This window comes from Aedes albopictus, chromosome 2, assembly GCF_035046485.1.
Source record: "Aedes albopictus strain Foshan chromosome 2, AalbF5, whole genome shotgun sequence".
In the NCBI taxonomy this organism is placed as follows: Eukaryota; Metazoa; Arthropoda; class Insecta; order Diptera; family Culicidae; genus Aedes; species Aedes albopictus.
Genome location: NC_085137.1, coordinates 127,041,045 through 127,054,092, shown reverse-complemented (window position 1 = coordinate 127,054,092; position 13,048 = coordinate 127,041,045). Strand labels below are relative to the sequence as shown.

General features: G+C 36.9%; 1 protein-coding gene across 4 annotated transcripts in view; it reads right to left on the bottom strand.

The window, feature by feature from the left end:
- The window catches only part of LOC109420026 (receptor-type tyrosine-protein phosphatase kappa), a 651,236-nt gene that overhangs the window by 126,245 nt on the left and 511,943 nt on the right, over nucleotides 1–13,048 (bottom strand). The window lies entirely within an intron of this gene.

Genomic DNA, 13,048 nt, shown 5'->3' with positions numbered 1-13,048 from the left:
TTTTTTTGTATTCGCTGTAATTTAAGTATGATTTGGTATAGAAAAAAAAATACATATTATTTTTTCATTGGAACTTGTACGTAATGTCTATTTCTCAAAATTGTTCTGTATTGTTAGTTTTAAAAACACAGTGAAACAAAAATTAACTATTGATCTTTCTCAAGTGTAAACTTATGTGTCTCCGACAGATTTTGGGCCACCTTTACCATTCTTTCTCACTCAGATTTTATTTTTTTTTGTAGTTTATTCGATCCTGGGGCGTCCGTGTGGAAAACATGTGTTCAACCGTGACAACAGGTCTGCTCCACTTGTTTTAAAAATTCGGCTCAAAATGCAGAAATTCTCGAAGGTAAATTTTGCAGATTTTGTATAAGGAACTTTTGCCAACGACTTAGTTCTTAAATGCATAATGAGATGATGTTTTCTAAACCGTGCTTAAAAAATGAAGTAATTTTTTTTTAGCTTTTGCTGAAAATCGAGTTTATCAGTTTTTAAATATACCTATAAAAAAAATCAAAATTCAAAACAATCTCATTAAATTTTCGGTTAATTTCTAAAAAATAACAAACAACCATAAAATTCCATCTCAACGTACTTTTGAAATGTAAGATGTTAGAGAGTTACAGCGAAAAATTCAGTTTAATCGATGCATTACTGGTGAAGATGTATGAAGTGCTCAACTTAGCTTAACCCTCTAATACCCAAATGTTTGATTTTGATCGAAATACCATTTTTCGTCATCTTAAATCGATTCAAACATGTTTTGGTTTGAGGCGAACCAACCAAGGGTTGATAACCTCATTAATAAAGACAATAATAATAATAATATGTATTGGAAGATGATTCTTTTTAATTCTAGATTTTTTTGAATTTTGTTTTTAGATTTTCCAATTAGATTTTTCCAATTTTTATTTTTGAACATCCCCACACTTTTATTTTCTTCCTGGAAGCCTATTTGGCATACCGATTTTACAGGACGAAAACATTTTGAGATTTCATAATTATTGTTAAAATATTTTTATTCTTATTTTTTTCATGAAAAAAAAAATATTTTCCGTGTAATTTATTGGAAAATCATTTTAGTGTGTATTCAACTCCCTTACACTCTTTAACTATAATAGAATGATTGAGGAAAAATTTCAAATACGTTAATTGTTGCGATTAAATACAAAAGAAACAATAATATCAGAAAGGTGACCAAAATATTTTTTTTAAATGAATAAAAAAATGATAATACACTTAAAAAAACACCAAAAATCATTTTGAGATATCCAGAACATTTCTAAATATTAGCTAAAAATGTTTTGATTGCCCAGGTGAGAAAAAAAATATACAAAAATGCTCAAACAATCAAATCGATTTCAAATCACCAGCCTTGTATGGTGAGTTGAAAAAAAAAATCCTCCGCGTTTTCGAACCAAAACTGATCATCAGCTTACCAAGGTCAAAAATGCTGTAAACTAAACTTGTGTAATTTCAATTGAGCAATGACTTGATTTTGAAGTTTCTTTTATTGACACTGGTTTTAATAATTCCTTGAAGAAATAAGCCGAAAATATATCTCTGAGAGCTCTGCAAAATATCTTTCCTGAGCTTCGGATGATAAGTCCTATAAAAATCAACTAAATGTTGTGAATGCGTCCACGGATTTGTCCAGAGTTTGTTGAAAAATATCATACCCATTTAAAAAAAAATCCTGTGTATTTTATATTTGATCTAAAAAATTGTTGTGCAGGACCGGGTATATTATGTAGAATCCAACTATTTGCTAGACCGACTACTGTCAATTTGTATAATTGCCACAAACACATATAACCCGAGTCAGCTGTCATTCTAACTGGATTTATATACCCAATCAAGAAATACAGTCTGTTCGTATCCGTAGCTCAAACAGAGAAGAAGTGAATTTAATCCTTACAGTCAACCCCCGAATAGACTGCAGTGTACCTTCATGAACAATAAAGTGTAGTGCAGTAAACGATTTTGTGTGGAATTGAATCGCCGTATTCCGTCCTGAAAAGGTCCTGGCACCTATCCGAGTGACCTCCGAGTTCCCGCATGCAGTTTTGGTGCTTCGATGACTGGTTGGCCGTTCGATGGTGAGTCGTTCAGTTGAAGTACAGTATGCGGCAGGAAAAAATGCGAAAGTGTTTTTCAACTTCAAACCTCATTTTCGTCTATTTGACATAAACCAATCTATGTTTCATCGTTCCATGATCTATAATAGGCTAGTTTTCTGAAAAAATAATTTAAAAATTTCCCATTTTGGTCACTAACCTTTACAGGGCGGTGCTTGAAGATGAAGACAACCAGAATTTTCAAACCGCAGAAAATCACACAGGTCGCTAAATTTCGCATCTGATAAAACAAAATTTTTGATTTTCTCTACAATATCATCAAATATATGTACTTATTTCATCTGGTATGTGAAACTACATGGGTCTGGATCAGTGTGGTCTGGATGTTCATCGAATTTGAGCTAATTTTGTTACTGTTATAGTCATTTTGTTTAATGACCATTGGGCGCGCAGTTTATTGATATCCGCTTATTAGGCCTACATTATCACATGTTAAACATCAAACATGTTCATTTTTATTTTTCAGTGCTAGAATATAGACATTGACTGATACACTGTCATGAAAAAATAGTCATATATATCCCATATTTAGCGTGTAATAGTGCCTTGAACTTTTCGCATTTTTTCCTGCCGCACCCTGTAGTGTCCTTCCGAAGCCACCCTGCCACTCCCGAGCCATTGCCTCAACAATTGTTTTTTAAAATTGTCAACCATTTTTCGGATATTCCTTCGAAAATCCACTATGAACTTTGCTAGAAATTGTTGCATTGATTTCTTATAGCATGTAAGTGCTTCTCCTGTATTCCGGAGAATTGAAGAAATTCAGCTAGAAATATCATTTTTTCAGTTAGACAAAGACCCCCATTGTACAAAAACCCACAGGGCAGTCAGACGGCTCTGGTCGGTGACAGTCTAGCTTGCAAAGCAAATCGTTGATAGGAGTGACATTAAAGGAAGAATAGGAAAGGAATAGGAAAACAACAAAGTTTCGATATTTTGGAAGCGGTGATAATTTGTTTTCTCTATTATAAAATTAAAATTTTACATGATCGCATTGCAAAACGTAAACTTCTTAAATTCAAAGTGAATTACGTAGATTAGAAGACCGTAAGGAAATTGGTAAATCGTATAGTATAGACACTGAAAACTTAAAATAGAGCTTAAATAACATGCAATTTATACTCTTATTCTAGCGACTAGATTTGTGAATTGAAAACTGGTTACTTGAGTAGAAGATAAAGGATTAATATAAAATATTGTTCTTAACCAATTTGAAATCCTACGTAAGTAAACTTAAACTATCTATTTACACTAAACTAGATTAATATCCTAAAAGTATACTATACAGATCAACGTAACTAGTGAGCCTTGCTGATCCTTTCTTAGCACGAGGACAAAGAAAAAACCCAGATTAATCCACCTAGTGGTGATAGCGCCTTTCTCGTCGAATATGTACTCTAAGATATTTCCGTCGACATAAGCTGAAGTGTTCCTGAATCCTGAAAATACTCTAGAACGGAAAAAATATCATTTTCTTCTTTTGTCACAGTGCTCGTTCTTCAATGAAGGGGTGGAGTTGATAAATAATAAATGTTTTTGATGAAAAAAAAATACTCAAACAATTAAGCAAAACCGCTTAACTCATCGGGTTTGGTAAGAAATTTTCTGGAGGACTCTTCACCTTAAAATTTAAAAATTTATTGGTTTATTCATGTGTGCCCTTCCTCAAAATGTTGAATTCCGATCCAAAATTTCGAAGGGGGACCCCTCTTGACTTAAGAGAAAATCGAAATTTGTGTCAGCCTTGTTCAGAAAAGCAAGAACCTTATCAAAGCTATAATGGAATTTGGAAACTTATTGATGGCTCTTATTCCTATGTTATGTATTATGTTAAACGTATAAGCAGAGCTGAAATAGTAGTTTACGCAACAAGGTGCAGAATGAGGATTTTTAAAGCACGAGTTGTACATTTATCCAACGAGGCTTGCCGAGTTGGATAATTACGATGAGTGCTGTAAAAATCGAGTTCTGCACCGAGTTTCGTTCAACGTTATTCGCAATTTCATAAATTACTACTTGAGGCAAGATTTGAGGATAATTTAAAACAAAACTTTTTCATCAAACTCCACACTGATGTTCATAGCTATGTTTAAGAAAGTGTGATCATAGCAGGTTATGCTGTGTAGTTGTCAGAAATTTTTAAACCTGCGTCCAGAAGCATCAAGAAGTTGATCAAAACTGAAAACAGTGCTGTAATGGTTCATTACGCAACGCAAATCAGTGCTGTACTGAACCATTACCACACTGCTAATTTGGTGTGGGAAAGTAAGCCTTTTCCTGTCAGATTTTCGTGAGGAAAAACAGCTTATTACGATGAGAAATTGCAAAAAATATTAAACCTCTCAGTTGACTGCTTCACTAGCACTGGATGCCGAACATTATCAAGACATTTCAGCATTTTTTTTTCTGCACAGTTTAGCCTTTACTTTATTATCATTGGTTATACTGCCGTTCTACGCATAATTATCTCATGTTATATGGGATTCCCATATAACATGGGACCATTAGGCGTGGAACGGCAGTATAAGATTCATGTAAAGTTTGACAAAAAAAAGTGCAAGCAAGTAAAATTTCCCATAATAAAACCCATTCAAATTTCAACCGTGTTACAGAGCGCGATGGCTCAACCAGTTGCATCAAAATTGTGCGCAGTAATTTAAGTGCTATAAAATTAAAATTTTCCCTTACAACGTTGATTCATCCTACTGTATAATTACGCCTCAGGAAAATGGTGCGATTTGCAAGATCGCTTGAATTTTTATCAAAATTTTGTTCTTTTACGCATATGTATCGCTTGCATCGATTTTGTTTTGTTGTAATTTTAGCGATGCATCTAATCCTGATTCTGCAACACTGCCGGTAATCTTAGGTGTGGTCAGAGCTTGGTCAAAGACTATTTTCCTGCTGCCCGTTTATCTGGTTATCGAACATTTTTGATGATTTGATATTTCGCATGCATGGGTTTGGTTCACTTTTTAAACTGGCCACTTCCGGCTAGACATCTGGAAACGGTTCCGGAACACAACCGGTTCAGATATGTTATTTAGAGGATTGATTGGTGATTATCGGTGATATACAGCTTGTTTAGGGTTAAGCGTTTCGACCTACTATTCTTCGGTCATCATCAGAAGCATTCAGCAGGATTCACTCCTTCAGCTTCGTCAGTTCACTATATTAGCGATTCAGATATGGTCTGAAACTATTTTCCTGCTTACCGTTAATCTGATTATCGATAAAGCCGCTTTTTGGTGTGTCGCAAGTCTGGGTTCGGTTCACTTTTTTAATTGGCCACTTCCAGCGGGAAACCTGGAACCAGTTCCGGAACACAACCGGTTCAGATATAGTCCTGCTTACCGTTCATCTGGTTATCAAAAAAGTCGCTCTTTGATGCGTCGCATGCATGGATTTGGTACAGATTTATAGTTGGCCTCTTCCGGTGGGACACTTGGAACCAGTTCCGGAACATAACCAGTTCAGATATGGACTGAATCTATCTTACTGCTTACCGTTCATCTGGTTATCGAAAAAGCCGCTCTTTGATGTGTCGCATGCCTGGGTTTGGTTCACTTTTTTAATTGGCCACTTCCGGCGGGAAACCTGGAACCGGTTCCGGAACACAACCGGTTCAGATATGGGGTGAAACTATTTTACTGCTTAACGTTCATTTGGTTATCGAAAAAGCCGCTCTTTGATGTGTCGCATGCATGGGTTTGGTTCACTTTTCTAGTTGGCCACTTCCGCCGGGACACCTGGAACCGGTTCCGGAACACAACCGGTTCAGATATGGTCTGAAACTATTCTCCTGCTAACCGTTCATCAGGTTATCGAAAAAGCCGCTGTTTGATGTGTCGTATGCCTGGGTTTGTTTTTTTTAATTGGCAGCTTCCAGCGGGACACCTGGAACCGGTTCCGGAACACAACTAGTTTTGATATGGTCTGAAACTATTTTCCTGCTTACCGTTCATCTGGTTATCAATCCAGCCGCTATTTGATGTGTCGCATGCATGGGTTTGGTTCACTTTATTAGTTGGCCACTTTCGGCGGGACACCTGGAACCGGTTCTGAAACACTACCGGTTCAAATATAGTCTGAAACTACTTTTCTGCTTACCGTTCATCAGGTCATCGCCAAAGCCGTAATTCGATGTGTCGCATGCCTGGGTTTGTTTTTTTCTTGGCAATTTCCAACGGGACACCTGGAACCGGTTCCGGAACACAACCGGTTCAGATATGGTCTGAAACTATTCTCCTGCTTACCGTTTATCAGGTTATCGAAAAAGCCGCTCTTTGATGTGTCGCATGCATGGGTTTGATTCACTTTTTTAGTTGGCCACTTCCGGCCGGACACCTGGAACCGGTTCTGGAACACTATCGGTTCAAATATAGTCTGACACTACTTTCCTGCTCACCATTCAACTGGTTATCGAAAATGCCGCTATTTGACGTGTCGCATGCATGGGTTATGTTCAATTTTATATTTGGCCACTTCCGGCAGGACACCCGGAACCGGTTCCGAAACACAACCGGTTCAGATATAGTCTGAGACCATTTTCCTACTTCCCGTTCATCAGATAATCGAAAATGCAGTGGTTTGATGGGTCGCATGCATGGGTTTGTTGCATTTTCATATCTGGCCCCTTCCTAGGGTACCGGTCCGGAACACCTAAATGGCCATAACTCCGGAACGGCTGGACCGATCTGAACCATTTTCAATAGGAAACAATGGGGCAATATACCGCGTCGAATGAACCATCGGTCGTTGAAATCGGTTCATATTTACTATCTAAAAATTAGGTGACCTTTTTGTACACATACACACACACACATACATACACACACACACACATACATACACACAGACATCATCTCAACTCGTCGAGCTGAGTCGATTGGTATATAACACTTGACCCCTCCGGGGGCTTCATCAAATTTTCGTTTTTGGAGTGAACATATAGCCTTTCGGTACACCTTGGTGTACGAGAAAGGCAAAAACTATCAACTGTAAGTAGAGCTTATAAATTGATTGTGAATTACAGCAATATAAAATATTAAATTACAGTTTTAGCTGCTGCAAAGACTGCTCAAAAACGGTGGTAACATTTCTTGGATAAATCCGAACACCCATATTACCACCAGAATTTCTTAACAATTCCATATTTTTTATATATTTTTCCAACAAATGATTTGGTTAATTCTTCTAGCAAATTCATGTTCAATGTTGGTATCAACCAGATCATCACTTAATGAACAATGAAACGAAACCAAATACACACAGCACAAGATGGGGACTAGTCGACAGCAAGGATAATTTGTTTATGAAGGCGACGAACGAGGACGACAACGGCAGCTAGTAGAGCCAACCATCCATCCATCGGATCGCATCGGTGCTAGATGGTTACTACTGCTGTCCATGATGGGCGAAGAACGCTGTTCGAGAGAGTTTCCATCGCCGTTACCATCACGCGACTTTATCGCGAAAATGGTGGGAAAAGGATGAAAAATTGAGATGATACTTTATTTAAATAAATTTGAAATTTAAGAAGTAGGTTAATAGACTGGTTTTCGCTGAAGAAAGTTGTCACGATGCGATGGGGTGATGTGGCTCATCGTAGTTGTTTGCACTTTAACTTCCCTGGAAGAGGTTCGTCAATGTTCGACCCAAGCAGTGCAGTGGGAAGGTGATGTTGGCTGGGGCAGAGGGTATTTATGTTTCTTGTAATCCGACAGCGTTCATGCGTGGGATGGCAGCAGTCCATAGACGTCGTCGTCGCCGTTGTCGTCGACGACGTTTTGAGTGCATACCGGTAAACTTTAGAAGTAATCCTATTACGGGGGCTGGGCTGGAATAGACTTTGGGTTCGTTATGGTAATAGACTTGTGGCTGCAAGTTCCAAACTCCGAAAAACAAAATACCAACGCAATTGAAGTGTATTACTTTTACATTTTAAAGCTGATTGGAAATGCTGCAATTTTTTATTCTTTAGATTTGTAGCCAGTCTCATGCAATGCAATTATTTTCTTGATTTTATGAAGACTCACTCGTAGTGAAGGCTCGTGGTTGAACAATTCTACCAATTTATTTAGACGCAAAAAATGCATCGGGAGCATACTTTCATGAAAAAAATGAAGAACTAGAGTATCAATGAATAGATTTAATCTTTCACCATTTACTTTATTAGTAGCATTGTAATAAAAAGAGATATAATTTGTTGAAGCAAATTTGACATTAAAACTCATCGTGCGTCTATCACGGTCGTCATGTCTGCTGAGTTCATGGTCGCCATGTATTATGATGCAAGATTGAACATCACTGTTCGCAATACACTGCACTGATACAAAATATGGTTAAAGTAGGAAGTGAGAACATCAAAGGACGAAAGACATTTTTCTCTGTTTTTATTTTTCTTTTCGGACCTTTAACCTTAGGAGGATTTTGGGACCCAGACAGGCATGCTGAAGGTGCACTACGCCCTCGTGATGCGAAAAACCTAACATCTTAGGAGGGTTCATATGTTTTCCTTACTCCGCATGTCATAGCATAACGACATAATTTGATAATGGAATAAGATCAGCCTCAGATACAGAAAATATATGGTCAAAAAGAGCTTTGAAGAACATTAACTAAATTGAACATCATTGGGTATCGCCATCATTTCAAATCAAACGGAAAACATTCTTAATCTTATACATAATGCACACCACAGCTGTAGAGAGAGCAAGGCAAAAACTCTGCCCATAACTCCTAATGAAGCACCGCGTTCTAAATCGGGTGAGAAATCATCCTCAAGTGGCAAAGTTGTAATATGTTTATGGTCCCAGCGCCAACGCAAACTGGGGCGGGATGTGGCACGATGGTACGTTCGGCGGCAGACAAAAGGAAAAAGTTTATCCATTTTGTTTACTAAAGTATTTTGTTTCATGTTGAAAGAACAAAACAAAAAAAACGTAAGGCAGGAGGGAAAGCATTTTTCCTTCGAAGGAACCACCACCGTTGGTTGGTTGCGTGGCCTTGCTGGTGCTCATCTGTTTAATGACTTGCAGCTGTGCTTTCTTAAAGCGATTTTGAAACTTAAATCATCATCATCATTACCACCATCAACGACGCTATCTCCACCTCCCGGTGTGATGGGTACTGGAAGCAATGCGGCAAACTTGGTTCCCCTTCCACTTAGCTTGACAGGGTGGGTTTTTCGATTGTGTGTCAAAGCATGTCAATTATAATAAATTATGCACGATTTGTTGGTACTTAAGTTAGTGGTGTTGAAATAACGTTCTGATGAAAATTTGGTGGGGAAACATAATGCACAACCCATATAAGGTAATCAAATATCAATTCAAAATGCTAAGTAGGATAGGATTCACATTCCTATGGGATCATGAGATATTTATCAGGATGAGGAGGATAAGGAAGGAGACAGGTGATGAAGTAGGAAGGGATCCCTTAAAAACAGAATTGACGCATACGCATCACTATAGTTAATAGTCCATAACACAACGGGTACTTCAACCCTTTGGAGTCGGAGGGGTCATATGTGACCCCAACATAGAAACGGCTGTATAAATTCTTACTTGCCTTACCGATCAGGCTAAGGCCTGGGTGGCCTCTGCTGTACATAGTAGCCGTCTCCATTCCACTCGGTCCATGCAGTGCCGGATTTAGGCTTTGGGGGGCCCGGGGCAGACCCTATAAAGTGGGCCCCCAAAAACAAGATAATAAATATATAAACCAAACATTAACGTTTTCTTTTCAATGTTGTGTAGTATTTTTTTTCTGCTGATTTTGCGGCTTAGGGGGAAACTATGTTACAACACCCAAATTCCCGTGACACCTAGGCCTGAGAGATCGTAGAGTTGTCTACATTTTTCATAGGTGTCCAAAACTAACCATCCTTTCCCATTCCTCAGCAGTCGCAAGGACGTGTCCAGGACAGTGCTCGACCATTGGAGGATTGCGTCAGTCTTGTCTAAGAGTCAGAGATTAGTCCCAAATCTTTGTGCTTTGGTTCGGACGGGAAGGAGGCAACCCTCATAACAGCGGTCTAGGACTGTACCACCTACGAATTTGTGCGACTCGCTTAATGCTAATGCTAATGCTAGGGGGAAACTATGTTACACAACTGTTTTGTTCAGACGAATGATACGATACATTTACGACAGGATATTCAAATAACTGAAAAAATGTTTAGACCGTTTACTTTAATATTCTTGCTAAAATGTCAAGATGTCACATTCAGGTTTACAGCGTAAATGTCATCTTATTCAGATAGTACTGTACTGTAACATATATTTTAAATTTTCATACGAATCCATATGATTTTTGAAAATGTTACAAATTAGCTTTCAGTTCAGATTGCAATATTCTAAGAGTGAATAAAATAAGAATTCTAGATGGCAACTGTAGCAATAAAACAAAAAAAAAATCTGAGATGTTTTTAAAAACTAGGTTCTCAAAAATGCCCCAAATTTCCCGAACATTTGCAGGAATCATTATCTTCTCTTTCCCATGATAACATCTGTCCTAAACGAACTGATACAGATGGGTCCTAAGCAGTTTTTTGTTAGAGACACTTTTTGTTGTAACTTTAAGTCGTAAAAAAAATATTTCTACTGAATTCAACAAGAGCTTCCAAGGGGTTTCATAAAAACTTGCGTATATCAAAATAAAAAAAAACTTGGATTTACCTGATTATTGAATGCCTACTGTAAAGTTATCTAGATATCAATTTGATACAACCAAGCATCAAAACCGATCCCTCAAAGTAGATATTCTGGAAAATACTCTTAAATTCTACGGTTGGATTGTTTAGCAATTAAAATATAGTGGTTTTTTTTCTTAACACTCCCACTGCCATGCTATAAATCACTTACACCAACTGCCATGCCTCAAAACAGTGGGAACGGTATTTTTCAACTGCTAATATCTCAGCCGTTTTTCATCCGATTTGCAAAATTTTTAAAGCTATGAATTTTCCCAGCCTTCTAGATGAATATAAAATTTTCAAACTATGGATTTGTCCAAAGTTCTATTTTTGAGTACTTAAAAACTCGGAGCAAGTACCTTGAAAAATGCTGTTTTTCTGGAGCCATTCCGAATGTATAGTAGTTTCCACGCATATTTTAATGTTGAATTGCCCATATTAATAAAGCAAAATTATTGCAAAGAAATATATGGAGATACTCAATATTTAAGACTATAAAATCTTCACAAAATTACGTATAATACAGAAAATTTGTATATTCGATTTGAACTTTGTATTCATCGCGACAACCCCTGTGTTTTATTGCTTGAAAACAATCACGTGTACATGAGAAAACTTTTGCCGAACGATTGTGAAAAGTGTGAATCTTAGAAACTACAAAATTTTCATAAAATCACGTATAATACAGAAAATGAGTATTTTCAGTTTGAACTTTACGTTCATCGCGACAATCCCCATGTTATATTGCTTGAAAACAACCACGTGTACATAAGAATACATTTACAGATAAATGGGGACAAGTGTAAATCATAAAAACTACAAAATCTTCACAAAATTACGTATAATACAGAAAATTTGTATATTCGGTTTGAACTTTACATTCATCGCGACAACCCCTGTGTTTTATTGCTTGAAAACAATCACATGTACATGAGAAAACTTTTTCCAAACGATTGTGAAAAGTGTGTATCTTAGGAACTACAACATTTTCACAAAATCAAGTAAAATACAGGAAATTTGTATTTTCAGTTTGAACTTCACGTCCATCGCGACAACCCTTGTGTTTATTGCTTGAAAACAATCACGTGCACATGAGAAAGCTTTTTCCAAACGAGTGTGAAAAGTGTGAATCTTAGAAACTACAAAATTTTCATAAAATCACGTATAATACAGAAAATGAGTATTTTCAGTTTGAACTTTACGTTGATCGCGACAATCCCCATGTTATATTGCTTGAAAACAACCACGTGTACATAAGAATACATTTACAGATAAATGGGGACAAGTGTGAATCATAAAAACTACAAAATCTTCACAAAACTACGTATAATACAAAAAAAGTATATTCGGTTTGAACTTTATATTCATCGCGACAACCCTTGTGTTTATTGCTTGAAAACGATCACGTGCACATAGGAAAACTTTTTCAAAGCATTTGTGACAAGTGTGAACCATCATAACTACAAAATCTTCACAAAATTAGGTATAATACAGAAATTTTGTGTATTCGGTTCGAACTTTACATTCATCGTGACAATCCTTGTGTTATATTGTTTCAAAGCAATCACGTGTACATAGGAATAAATTTACAGAGCACTGGGAACAAGAATTCCTTCATATTTTTTTTTCTTACGAGATGAACCAGCCGAGGGCTGAAAATCTCGATAATAAAGAAAAATAATAATAATAATAAATATTTTTTTCTAGGCATTCCTACAGAAATTGTTTCATGAATTGTTGAGAAAACTTTCCTGAGATTTCCTAAGTAATTCCTCGGACCTGGTGTGATGGAATTCACGGCGTGTGTATGGGAAAGGTTTATAACAAAAAAATGGGCATCGCCAAATATTTCGCTATTCAAAAATAGAGGCTTCCAGCTTTCATTTGCACGGTCCCTCAAAAAAATCCACCGAGGGATCTCGAACAACTTTTTCAGAATACTGTTTTTCCCCATACAAAATGAACGGTTCCAAATTAATCTTTATTTCTACTTAACAAAAATACCCAATTTTTGTATGAAAAAGTTCCCCCGATGGAATATTTCGATATTGGGCTTGAATGAAAGCTAGTAGCGTCAACTTTCACGTAACGTAAAAATTACTTATTATTAATTAGCGATGCTTATTTTTTGTAATAAATTTCTTCTACCAGACACACCGTGGAATTGTTTAGGGATTCCCTTGGGAATTCCTTGGGATTCTTCAGGAATTCC